The sequence below is a fragment of the Macrobrachium nipponense genome, chromosome 8, assembly GCF_015104395.2.
Source record: "Macrobrachium nipponense isolate FS-2020 chromosome 8, ASM1510439v2, whole genome shotgun sequence".
Taxonomy (NCBI): domain Eukaryota; kingdom Metazoa; phylum Arthropoda; class Malacostraca; order Decapoda; family Palaemonidae; genus Macrobrachium; species Macrobrachium nipponense.
This window is the reverse complement of record NC_087203.1, coordinates 25,229,944-25,241,302: the sequence shown is the minus strand read 5'-3', so window position 1 is coordinate 25,241,302 and position 11,359 is coordinate 25,229,944. Positions and strand designations below refer to the sequence as shown.

Genomic DNA, 11,359 nt, shown 5'->3' with positions numbered 1-11,359 from the left:
TATTCTACCCTGTGACGTCACGTAACTCTCTGGGAATAAAACCATTCTTTCAACCCCGACCCCAAATTGCTCCACCTTTCCTACCCCCTGTGATGTCAAATCAGGGAATAAAAACCAACATTTCAACCCCCACCCCAAATTGACTCCACTTTTCTACCCCTGTGATGTCACGTAACTCTACGGGAAATAAAACTTGACCCCACCCCCTGACCCAAATAGACTCAGTTCACTGTTTTTTTGCGACTCATGTCCCCTTTAATTGTTTTTCAAAGTAACCGGGACGTTTACCTCATCCTCCTCCTATAAAATCTCTAAATTTATATATGCACATTGCGAATATACTCTCTCTCCCTCCCTCCCTCCCTCCTCCCTCCCTTCCTTCCCTCCCTCCCTCCCTCCCTCTCCCTCTCTCTCTCAGCCGTTACATTTTGTTTTATATATATATATACACAGCTGCTTAGATATTCAGAGTATCATGATAAAAGGATATTTGGCGACTGACTTCATCCACATGTGATATCTCCCCCAATAACCATATCAGAGTCAATGTTATCTGATGATGAATCACGCACACACACACACACACACACATATGAAGAAACGAGACCTTATCGCCATATTTGCCCAGCTGACTTCACGCCAACGTGAAATTTTATTTTTCATAGAATTTGAGTCATAATCTAGGTGGCGAACACAAGGACAAAGGTACACATTTCAATTTTGTTTATTTATTATACAGAGTTTGAAAGAGGTTGAAAAAATCAAATTACAGACGGAATTGTTATTTTAATTTTATAACCAATCCTAAATACAGGGGAATGAAAATTAATATTCCATACAAATACATACATTAGAAAAAACTGTACAAACACGAACGCGATAATATGCGCATTCCGCTTTTTCAAAAAACAATACTTCAACGAAACATACTACGGCTACTATATATTTTCTAACCTGTTCCTTTGACATCACAACCCTTAGTATATACCACAAACATATTCTTTCCAGCACTTTCCCGACCGTTGTATCGAAGACGGACGACGTTTCATTATCCTAACACCCCCCTCAAAAAAGCTTTTAAATTTAGCTAACAAGTTTTTTCATATATAAATCTTCCACACACCTTTCCTCCAACAGGGATAAATTCTTTTTCATTATAGCCACGCAGCCTAATTTTACCATTTTGCTCATTTCAAACATCACTGAATGTAGCTAACACAGGTAAATATTGATTCACCAAGTCGTATTAACCAGTCCGCTCTGACCGATGCCAGCGGGAAAGATACATATTTTGACATAGTCATGACGATGATTTAAATAAGTTCTTCCTTCAATTTCTTGACCGAAAGAAAAAAGAAAAAAAGTGATTGAACCTCATCTGTTGGTATCTCTGCCCAAACGATCGCGGTGATCTTCATCTTTGGAATAGCCACGCTCTTTTTTGCGCGTATTCATATCTTCAATGGGGCACCAATACCGTATTGTGTTAATAAGGTAGCTATGGTGGGTAGATCAACTTCTTCGTCGCATTCCCAAGATGTGATATTTTCAGGTCTTTTCACAATGGCGGCGACCCTTCAATACCCCTATCACGAAGACAGGCATATGATGCACCAGTGCGAGAATATCGAAAACCTGCCAATTCGGCATATGGATAAGCTCGAATGACGTCCGCCACAACACCGTAATTCCTGCATGTCACACAGTTAGTCGCCACTACTAGACACATATTCCTCTTCCTGAACTTTATTTTCGGACAAGTTTCCCGAAAACTAACTTACAAGAGGAGGCTGATGAAGCCATGGCGAGAGTTCACGTCTTGATGTGACAATCCTTCAAGAGATCAATGAACTACGAAAGCCCCGCTACCAAGACCCCTTTATCACAATCACTGATTACAAACCTGTTGTGACGAAGCATCAAGCCTCTCCCAGCAATGATTCAGACTAACATGATAAACAAGTCTTATCATTCCCTCACCCCAAAGGTCATCCACACATGACTCATTTTATCAAATCAGTATCACTCCAGTCATGTTTCTCGCAGACACGAATAAACAAGCCTTATCATTTCTTTTTTTTTTTTTTCCTCACGACAAAGGCCGTCCACACACACACACACACACACACACACACACATATGACTCTATATAAAACTTCCACACATCTTTCCTCCAATGGGGATAAATTCTATCGCTACAAGGCGTGAACTTCATCTTTGGAATACAATACTTCATCGAAACATCATATGTCACACCTGATTATTACTTCCCAACTGTACACCATAAATACAACCGACAAGGGAAAATTGATGTTATTCCTTACCCAAAGTGTATAGAGTAAGTGCAACACACCAACCCTCCGTCCCTACAAGTATTTCTCTTGACCGAAACGTCCATTTCCCTCCGTCACTATTCAGTAAGTAGCATATAAACACTTTCCATTTACTTGAACATAGAGTATAGTAAATATACAGCAATAAGATTCATCTGTATATGGAATAGCATATTCTTATAAAATAATGTACCCGTTGAAAGAAGCGGAATATATAAAACAGTCATTATTCCTCCCTTTCAGATATGGGAAATAACTCTAGTAGTGAACTGTCCAGCCGACGAAGTAGCCACTCAAGTCAGACACCATTACTATTATGGTGTTGGAGACCCCAAACTCATTTATTAGGAAGGTGAAAACGGGTCATGACCATGAAGCAGGAGAAGAAGAAGAAGTAGCAGAGATGCAACAACTACACTGGCAGCCCACAACAGTGCAACCCCCGATCAACTTCGCCACCACCCACTACTGAAGGAAACGAGCAACCCGGTGAAGGTATGTAAAAACCGATGTGTTATATATTTATTTAATAATAGTTCCTGATTCCATAGAAACACGCACTCTTTTTCTCCGTTTCCCTGTTTTTCCGTTCAAATGCATTATGGGCATAGTACACCTATATAATTATTCATAGGATTTATTGACCACATAAAGAGTTTTACAAATTCAATACACTAATCGCTGTCAGACCGTCCTCAGCACGCATCGCATATAATCTTCCACGTGTATCCTTATTTTTAACCTGAATATGCGAAAAAAACGTTTTAAGAGGAACGACTAAGACGTCTTAGCAGATTAACACCGACGTTCATGGGCGAATGACCTCACAGCTCATCCTGAAATAAGTAAAAAGTTATGTGATTGAAGGTGTATGATACATATATAGAATATATCCTTAATAAGAATGTAAATGGAGTAATATAAAAATCAAGAAAAATATGCATCTTTACCTTAGTTGTTCAAGATGCGGAGACATTCCTTGTACGTAATAGCACGTTTGACCCCCGACTCCAATGTGAACATTTAAACTTTTTCAAATATTTAAAATAATATCCCGTTATCCATTTATCATTACCTCCCAAACGAGTGAATGAGAATACATTTTGTATTAAGGATAATACTGCTTTCACACTTCGGTGACTCACGCAATGAACAAAAAAACTAGAACGTAAAGACCGCACTTGTACGATTTATCAGGTTGTATTTGTTTTATTAGGCGATAGAGGTTATATTCGGGATGCGCATATATAAATTTAGAGAAGTCATTCGAATAAACTTTTGGATTTATACCGTAACTATCAAAAAAGAAGATTATATTTCTAGGGTGATTTTTCCACGTAAAAACATACCCAATGACCAACAATATTAATATCAGTAGACGAAGATAATGTATTAGATATAAAAACTAAAGTTTAATTCTACTTTCTGGCAATGTCAATAATCCTACTTCATCCGAAGCGAACACACCTAAATATTTAACCCGGTCCACCGAGTGAACCTTTTAAACTTATTTCAATTTCTTTTGTATCCATTCCATTTAACCCCTAACATCACACTGAATAACCCTATCCGCATCCACCGTTAAAATACCCTTGTATCCCCAAAAAGTAAAATAATGCAAGGGCTAGGCGTAGCCGTACCCAGCCTGATCGATATTCGCAGGTTTGCCGAATTTCCACTGGCATGGAATCTTCAACATCTTCCACCACAAAATTAAAGCAGTAAATAGCTCTACCATTTTTAAAACTATCATAAGTGATCAGATTATCACCGCCACCCCCTATACTTTTCTGCGTCTCGTGATATAATTGCATGATGGTATTAGGGAAACTACATTGAATATTATATACCGTATTCCCATTAACGGTAATATGTATATTATTTAAATCGAAAGATTGAAAATATAGACTATTGGTCGCGTAATTACCTGAAAATGTTTCCATATCAATCATGGCCAATGTGATTTTTTCAGGTATACAACTGTTAAAAGGCTGATCAATTAAAATCGAATTTTCATTTTGCCCAATATCGTATGACTTGTATAAAGTCTTATCAAATATATATTGTATATGATTAACTGCTATCGCCTCATTTAAAGCCGACATTGCGTTATAATGTGGGGTAACTCTATCGATCCATAATTTAGCCTTTCTACATTGAACACATTTAAATGTCCGTCTGTGTGGGCGCCCATAACCAGCTATTATTCGCTAATTCGAGCCTAAGTCTCAAATCAACTGAATCCTATACATGTCTATAGTCGCTATATCCAAAAGAAGTGGAAAATATGTATGCACGCCCCTCGTTTTAATGTCACCCATAACTTTCGTCTCCCACCTGCCGGTTTGACCGAAGGTATTGGCAGTAAATTGCCGAGTTACCCCATGTGTTACATGATAGTCATCATATAAAAATCCCGCCCGACCGGTGGTAGGTAATGCCGAGGGTTTTATCATTTTCACATTTTTTATATATGATTGATAGTTAAATACAGGACAGGGATTCCACCAACTTTTCATTCAAGAAAAACGGAAGCGGATTTAAATAATGTATTACTAATACCATTAACGACGGCCACGTGACATCATCCGCTAATTGCGCACCGTCCCTATCAATTGAGATATATAATTCTAAAGCTATACTTGACAAATCTAAGAAAGAACCTGCCACCCCATTATGCGAAATTCTATATATTTATCAGATAGAACTTGATTTATGGAAATATTACAAGGTGTAAAATCCAGTCTTTCCTTTGAATTAATTGAAGTTTTCAATAATTCTCCGTCTATTAACATTCGGGAACAATTCTGATATACCCGCAATATACGATGAAACAGGAACTTGATTACCATTCCGGTATGTTAGGAACTACGCTAGCCATATTTTTGTGTTTATATAATTTTAGATGAAGGGTAGAACGAGTGCGTACCCGCCGAATGTCAATTGATGAATGAGTTAAACAGATCGTACACGTCCTTATTATATTTACTCCTAGATTTAACTCGTGTGCCCTTCCTCTTCCTCCGTTTTTTTCTTTCCTCCCACACTCGACCGTCTAACTAAACGTTTCACTGTTTTTTCTTCCGTCTCGTTCTCCTTCTCCTTCCATACCAAGCTTAAAATTCGTTGTCCGGTAGTTTTTGAGGGCCCTTATACCATTTCGTTTTATGGATTCTTTTAAAGGTAAACCGCTGTTTACCATATCATACACAGATCTACCGAATTCATTAACTGAAGGTTTCGCGGCGTTAAATAGAAAAGGAAGCACTTTCCGTGCAATACCACTTATGGCCGAAAAAAAACCGTCTTCCCCTTCTGCGGCCGGGATAGAAAACGGAAATATCCTCAAATCCCGCTCCTCTCCTTAATAAAGGGTCTGATAAAAAATAGTTTTTTAAATTCGCCTCTGAAGAGGCGCGAATAACACTCTCATTTTACTGTTTATACTATTCCCAATCAATTTAAGTTGAGCTTGATTCGCAAGTTCTAGTTGACTCGAGGGTGTTACGATCACGAATAAGGAATGCCAAGGGTGAACATCGAATTATATACTCACCTATTCATCTAATTTTCCTCTAGTTTTATACGGAGCAGGCAAGTAACACTCGAGTCTTTAGTGAAATGTAAAAGGTACCATTTTGATCCGTGATAAGAATAGAAATCTGATCCAAGATGTTCGTGTTCAACAATTGTAGACTGTATTATGTATTCCTTTTCCTCTACCACTTGCTAAAGTAAAACAGTCCAATATATTACTAGTCTCGCCCGCCAAAAATCGTCGGTTGAACTATATCCGTATACACATATATATAATCTACAATTATCAGGTAGAGAATCAAGGGAAACGTGTTCAGTTCATTCACGCACCCGCCATATATTTCATAACCGTATTAATATGAAAAACCTAATAATTTCGCGGCTTTTCCGCTAAATTTGACGTATATACTTTTAACGTCCCCCGTTCTCAATTTCTCTCTCTTGATACGTGGTATAGTAATTCTTCTTAATCTTCATCCCAATGAAATGAATATACCGTTACTATTAAAATAATTTAGGAAATTATCACCGTAATAAACTTTTTAAGTAATCATACACGTCCTTATTAAGAGCTCTCACGAGTCTCTTCATATCCCCCGCTAACATTGCTATTCTCGGTCTATACAAATATGTATGCCTATCACGTTTATGACGCTCTGTAATAAATTCGAGAGTGAATAAATCATCTTTGGATAATATAGCGTAATAACTCCCCGGGAACATGATCGAGCTAAACCTACTTCATATTCACCCCCATTAGGTAATAATATAGGTGTAGGTAATCTATTGGCAAATTTCGAAGGTGTATTTTTGATATACTTGTCTAAACAGCCGAGGCTGCTCAAAATATATGGTGTGTTCACCATGTCGGTTAAATACTACGACGGGTATATGTCACATATGGTATTTATAAGAAAATTCGATAGCGTTTTATCTAGTCTTATATGCGACTGCATGATAGAACCCCATTTTCAGTAAACATTATTTCTTCACCGTTCTGATCCGAGACATTGATAGTAATGTAATCCAATACGTCAATGGTATTTAAAGGTTTATAAATGGCATTATGCGGACCTTTACCACATGCACATCCTAACGTGAAGCAGTCTAAGAGATTAACCATTTTATCACCCAAGATGGTAGGTTGAATGATACCCGAATACAGGTAAACGTATTCAACGCCTTGATGGAATATATTTCTACTGTGATGAGGTCTCAACGCACCCGAACTGTATATTAAATACCTGACTTTTTTCATTGAAACCAACATATTAGCTGCTTTAGCACTGAGTTTAATCGTAATTGAATCAATCATATCAACTTTGGCTGCTCCTGCATCGATATGTGCAATGCTCATTCTCTTCGTGTCATCATTCCATGAGAATAAACCATCCCTGCGGATAGCTCCGCGAATATGTTCTCCGTAAAATTCAGATAATTGTTCAATAATTTCCGTATTAAACGCTCTAGTCTGACATTCATATCACACCCAACAAACCCGAAATGGACTTATAAATATACGTGTAAATGCGTTTCCCATCTGACTCTTATAAGATCGCGTTAAATTGAATAGTAAATCAACGTCTCCTGGTTTAATAGCGTAATATAATTTCGGGAGAATGACTCCCACTAGCCCCACTTCATATTCCCACCTTCCTCGGTATGATATAGGACGGCTAACCTATGGTAAATTTACACGCCCGATTTTCTGGAAATGTACCTATACATGCATTGCTATTCACGTATATGATGTGATCGCTACACATGTTGAATGTAGACTGTATGACTAACAATGGGCATCGGGTTTATAATATATGTACATAAAAACCTCCACGTTCATGTTATGTCACACCTTATTCATGAATTTGTTATCACACAGATTGTCACGTCATTCAAGAAAATGTCCAAGCCTCTAACCGCCATGATGAATCATCCTCACCACCCTCCGATCCAGGTAAAATATTATTATTATTATTATTATTATTATTATTATTATTATTATTATTATTATTATTATTACTATTATTGCAGTTTTTGCAGTTGTTATTATTATTATTATTATTATTATTATTATTATTATTATTATTATTATATTATCATACACGTTCACTCCGGTGCTTATTTAAAATTATCTTTACAGATCCCTTCGCTGAAGACTTCCCATTAGATGAAGATTTGATGGGGAGTAATAATAATAATAATGAAGCATCGCGCGTTGGTGGAGGTGTAGGAACCAGAAGGGGATCTTCACTCACGAGGGAAAGAACGGAGGGTAATAAGGTAGTGAGTACCATTCATTATGCGGCTGCAGTAGGGTCACACATCGACGTGGCAATGAAGTTAAGTAGTAGCATAACCCGATTACGCGAAGATGTGCACAGTAACTTCCTCGAAAGAGGTATTTCGATCGGCTATGCTATACTTGTGCGTTATTCACCAGCGTGAGGATGCTAGGCGACATGAATGAAAAAAGTGCTTTCTATGTATGTACTCCACCCACCCTCACTACGATTGACTCGATCTATGAACTCCCTGGAGAGGCTATTGAGTTTTATAGCTAATAACTTGGAAGAAAGACTCAACCGTACTGAGGGTTCGGTTGGTGTATGACCTCGCAGATAGGGTTGAACTTCATATCACGCGGCGTGAGTTTAGTGAATATTAATAACTTCCAGGTATATCCCAAGGAGTCCGCGGTTAGTGATCAGGTTATCAATATTCAGTCCGGGTACACTGTGTCGTTACAAGCGTTAGAAGCGTACGTTTGTACTGCGAGATAACCCTCCCACACGTATTAACAACCTCCCTCGTGTCTTAATGAGGAGGATGGGGGAGGGGACAATTTAATATCAAACACTCGCCAGATATGCCGTTGACCCATGACTCTTTCAAAACATTAGAAAGGGGAATAACCTCAACATATATCTGTATAATTATGTGAATTATTCATGGGGAAACAGCGGAAAAAACATTGGACGGTACATCTAGCGAGGAAAGGTGGTAACCCCAAAGCCCTCATTTGGTCACGTTGTTATTAATCACTGACGACCACGTCGATTGATTAAAGATATGTTGGCATTCGTGAAGAAGTTCCGACACGGATTCAAGCAGGGGCGGGGATTGAGCACGCGGGTGGTATTGTTACAATTGTTTGACTTTGTTTAATAGTTCCACCATCCGTGAGGCGCACACACAGGCCCTGTACTGCTCGAACCACTGTCGAATACCCAGAACCCGGCCAATTTAAACAGTTTACTAAAGTTAAAGCTCTGCTGCCAATCTCGCACATGGCTTTCCTGGATTTTGAGGCGTATAATATTCACCGAAGACCGGAGAAGACGATCCGAGAATAGTATCTCGACAGAAAGCTTTCGTCTTACTGCTACGTGATCGTTGACGGTAGAACGGGGAATATTGTACCCATAGACTAAGTCACGGAGAGAATGCGTTGATGATTGTTTGCAGAACATGAACCGGGACTGGGCGTTATTGCGTGAACAAATGCGTGCGTATCCTTTACATATGAGTCCTGAATCCGCCCGTAAGTTTGAAGCGAGGCACTCATTGCGGAGGATGTAACGTCGAATTCAAGGCTGGAGTCACGAAAATGCGACATCACGCTCATTTTTGTGGCACGGGACAACTTTGTGTGTGCACTGTGTCAACAGTGTAATTTGAATATGCAATTTAAGGAGCCAACTTTAACAGTGTTCGTACACAATTTGTCATATGACATCGCCCCTGGTCTTGAAAGAGGCGGGGGCTCAGCATGATTTTGAAATTCTGAAACGCGAGGGTAGTAAATTTTACTCGGCCAGATCGGGCAATCTGAGATTCGTGATAGCACAACGTGATTAGGGGGACCCTTTTTTTTTTTCTAGTCTCGCCTCGAGTCATATCAAACAGAAAGGTTCCCATCGAAATCGCACGTCAGTTGTTAACCCAGTATTCTCGGGATTGTCTCGATTTAGTTTTTGGGTACGGGTAAACAGTACTACCCTTATGATTATGTGACGGGCTTCAATATCCTGCGCAAGCCCGGCATCCCTTCTCGAGAGTGTTTTTCGATTCGGAACTTACGGGAGAAACCCTTTCCAGCGGGGGCTAATGCACACGTGGTCAGGTTTGGAACGCCGCTAATTGCACCAATCTTCTAGATTATAACCGTTTTGTATTTGTTTAATGGATGTGGGATTATTAGCGGACGTTTATTTAGCTTGGAGGAAAGGCTGCCATGGTGCAATTCGGACTAGACCCTGCCCGTTACCTGACTTCTACCTCTCTCTCACTCGATGCTTTCCTATATTCCTCTAAAATTCGTCTCCCCTCATTTCGAATGGTGAACTCTATCAATTATTTGTAAAAACATCCGCGGCGGTTTTTGTAGTCTAGTTCGAAGGCAATGCGTAGCTAATAATCCGAGTTAAATCCCAGTTTTAGGGTGGGTGATCCTCAATCGTACATATTATACGTTGACTTCACCAGTTTGTATCCCACAGTCATGAGTAAATACAAAATGCCCTTGGGTGAAATAACTGAACTTTCCCCTGTCGAATTAGAAAGTTTTGTCGCTAGCGATATTACCGCCATTGATTCACAGGGTGAATACGGTTATTTTATACTGCTCGATACCAAACCAGTTAGACGGGATGTTGCTCTACAGACGGACGATCTCCCTCTCGCCATTCATCACATGAATGTGACTCACCAGGATCTATCGCCCTATAGTAAAAACCTAATGATAAGTTCAAGGTGAAGCTACCCGAAGAATGTTAAGTTGACGGGTACGCATTTACCCATGCGTAATCACTTGATCTGTCTTCCGTTATTACAAACGTTGATAAGGCTCGGTCTCGAAGTTGATGTAATAAGGAAAGTGTACAAATTCAAACAGGATTTTTATTTGAGGGAATATATTCTGGAGAATGCCGAAGGCGTGCTAAGAGACCGATCCGGACAAAGAGGAACACCATCAAAATCATAATGAATGGTCTTTTCGGTGTCACTATTAAAAATTCATTGAATTATTCTACTCGAACTGTCGTCACCACCGGTGAAGCCTCTCTTCTCAGGAATGTGTCCAAACACACGTACAAGTCTTTGGAAAAAACTGGGTAACGACAGGTACATTGTAACCATTGCAAAGAGTCTGTTATGGCTGAATCCCCGATTTATATCGGTTTCAGTATACTAGACATGGCGAAGGATATGATGTATCGGTTCTATTACGACGTTCTTCGAAAGCAGTATGGACACCGAGTTCAGCTCCTTTATACCGACACTGACAGCTTGATCTTTTCCCTGGTGACTGATAACCTCAATCGGGAACTGAAGGGTGTGCTCAAACCCTACATGGATTTGAGTAATTTCCCCAAAACTCACGAATTGTATGATGAGTCACGTAAGGGTGGGGGAACTCGGGTTAGTGAAGGTTGAAACGGGGGCTGAACTCATGAGGGAATTTATCGGCGTTAAACCTAAAGTTTATT

The 11,359-nt window shown here is 39.4% G+C and overlaps 1 long non-coding RNA gene across 1 annotated transcript; it reads left to right on the top strand.

Moving 5' to 3' along the window:
- The first annotated feature begins 2,750 nt into the window (after nt 1-2,750).
- Nucleotides 2,751-8,245, top strand: LOC135223224 (uncharacterized). Its single transcript, XR_010316433.1, has 3 exons — nt 2,751-2,828; nt 7,750-7,824; nt 8,011-8,245. It is a non-coding gene; the product is annotated as an uncharacterized LOC135223224 (long non-coding RNA).
- The last annotated feature ends 3,114 nt before the right edge of the window (nt 8,246-11,359 follow it).